Below are 2,894 nucleotides of genomic sequence, written 5' to 3' on the forward strand. Positions count from 1 at the left end.
TCACCAAAGGGAAAAAATATCTGAAATACAGCAGTCAAACAAAATATTCACTTTGTTTCTTATTTATGCAGCTTTTTCATCATCCTGAAATGTAAGACCCAAACATGGGGAAAATCAACACTACAGCGCTCCCGCTATCCACTGCTCACAATTCCAGTTAAAGGGATTTACTTGATTTACTGCATTCAGCCCTTTTAGCGCTAGCTCTGTATCATCTTACTTTGTATCACAAACCTATAAAAAGTCATATATGTGTCCTAGCTTATGGGTGTTTAAACACCTCACATGCTTGTTAGCATTTTACCTTTTGCTGAATATTAATTCTAAAATTACACAATTTAAGGTAGTCCAAATTAAATCATTTTGCACTTTGCCCTCAACTCTAATGCTGACCGAAACCTCGCATAAATGTAATGGCATGCAAAAAAGATCCAGTGTGGGAAAGAACATTAGAAATGACTTTCATACTTATGGACCATAAACATGAGAGCAAACTCAGATCAATGAGATTCCATTACCATCCTATCTCATTTCCCAGAGCTGAATTGGAAATAGGTTAGAGATGGATTGTGTCATTACCAATTCCAGCGGATCCACGGGAGCCATGCATGAGAGTGAGTGAGAGTGTGTGTCCGTCCTATCTGCGCCCGCTGCCAATGAATAGGTTTTTAGCGACAACCAGAAAGGTGAGCGGGAGTTCATGCACTATCACCACCATCATAGCTGCTATTACTATTGCCGAACTACAGGAGGTTTCCAAACCCCCAAAAAACTTCTGACCACTTTTTGTTTGACAGCATCCAAATAGCTTTTCAAACATTATAGTACTTTCATTTTGAAATTAATCTTTCTATTCTAATATGGTATTTTCTGGGTAATGACAGAATATAAGTATCTTGTTATTAATCCCTGGCACCACCAACTGTGTTTTATTAAGCTATACTAAAGCTATGCTAGGCTAGATCTATTGCATTGATCACTTGCAGAGTCCTCCAGTTGCCTGTAGTTTGTGTAACATACCGAGCTGTCTGCAAAAACTGGTTGTTACGCCTTTTGAAACATGTTGGCTGAGCTTTAGCTTTTCCTTTCAAGGTGAATGGTTTCCCTTTCTCGTTTTGAACTTTTAAGTTTTACTACCACTTGGCTAGTAGTTGGTGAGAGTTTGCATTGTATGCAAAGCACGGGCACCTGCAACATTTTGCCAATGAGCAAATCAGTCACAAGGAAGAATTTGGACCAGCAACCAACTTTACATAACGACTGCCAGGAACCAGCCAGTCAGGGAATACACATCTTTCCCCAGGGGTTTCTTCAGGAGTTACTGTGTGACTGGGCCCTTAAAGACTCTTCATAACCTCAGTTCTGAGAAGGCTAAGGGTAGCCTAACCCTAACCCTTTCTTTGCACATTTCTGGCCCTTAGTAACAACTTATCACCATGGGGCCCATTTTTCGGCCCATTTCCAAACCATATGGGCCCCACATATAAATGTTGGCTGGGTTATTGTAGGTAACCATGTCCATCCTCTTTGGACCACAGTGAACTATCTTCTGATGGCTACTTAGAGCAGAACTATAACAATGAGTACTCTGTACTCAAATTGATTTTACAGTCACCAGATCTCAATCTACCTTTGGGATTTGGTTGAACAGGATCTGCAACTGACAAATCTGCAGCAACTGTGTGACGCTAGCATGTGCTAGCATGTCACAATGGACCAAAATCTCTGATGAATCTTTCCAGCACTTTGTTGAATCGATGCCTTGAAGAATTAAAGGCGTGCTGAAGGCAAAATGGGGCCAACGCTGTATTAGCAAGGTAAAATTATTGAAGTAGTAAGTGTATAACTTACTTAGCACTAATTAGCACGTTTTTGTGTCCATACAGTCTATGGCTGCACCTTGCTAGCCAACCTACTTTGGGTTTGCTGAGAGCTTAGCAGTCTCTCATCCAAATATTATAAATTCATAAAAATAAAATAAAAGCAACAGCCATAACGTTATACTCAGCAAATAATGCCATAGTGCAAACTATGGCATAAACCAACAGGGAGGCACGGCGACATCTACATACAGTTTGTGATTGTTGTAAGCTATTTTAGCGCATCATCCCTGCAGTACAGTGCTGCAGAAGCAGAATTTTGAAGCGAGAGGTGACAACACTCACCAGCAAAGTCATCCCAGACGTCAGCGCCAGGTTGTGTCTGTCATTTTTTTTACCTTTTTCATTTCACAAGGTTTATGCCAGCGGAATAAAGCAAAGGCAGTTTTAGCACAGGAGACAAAAAAAAGGCCATTTTAATAGAACCTTTATCACACAAACTGAGAGGAAGCTTATGAGAGATTTGTCATGTTCAGCGAAGCCAGCCACTGTTGAAAAGCCCGAACAATAAAACATTGATTTCATTTGGTGATACCGAGCGGTATCAAAGGGCTTACAAAGAAATAAGATGATGCGTGTGGGATGATGTGCATCTGACCCAGCCTGTCATGCTGAGCCCCACTCCAGTTTTGTTAAATAGCAGCATGCTGTGAACTCTTCCCATTTGTTGAGTGTATAATATGTACAGCAGTAGACATCCTGCACTATTTAAATGGGAAGACACTGGACGAGGACAAAAACAAAGTTGGTGCTTTTTAAAATCAGAGACAATTGACATGACGTTTACTTGGAACAAACTGTGTCCAAGTATATAGTACTGACTACAGTTAGGAAGCAGCATCACAGACAAATTAGGTGTCAAACTTTAGACACCAAATACTCACCGAAGCCCGCTGCTTATTGGGGATATACCCTATTGTACTACAATGAAAGACTGTTGTGATCCATCATCTTTATTTTGTTATCATTTTTATGTACACAAAACCAAAAACAAGTACAAAATACAGAAAAAGC

The sequence above is a fragment of the Aulonocara sp. 'chitande type north' Nkhata Bay genome, linkage group LG3 (genome assembly GCF_057382095.1).
Source record: "Aulonocara sp. 'chitande type north' Nkhata Bay isolate Kocher_YH1m ecotype deep benthic linkage group LG3, A_spYH_male_GT1.1, whole genome shotgun sequence".
NCBI classification, from domain to species: Eukaryota; Metazoa; Chordata; class Actinopteri; order Cichliformes; family Cichlidae; genus Aulonocara; species Aulonocara sp. 'chitande type north' Nkhata Bay.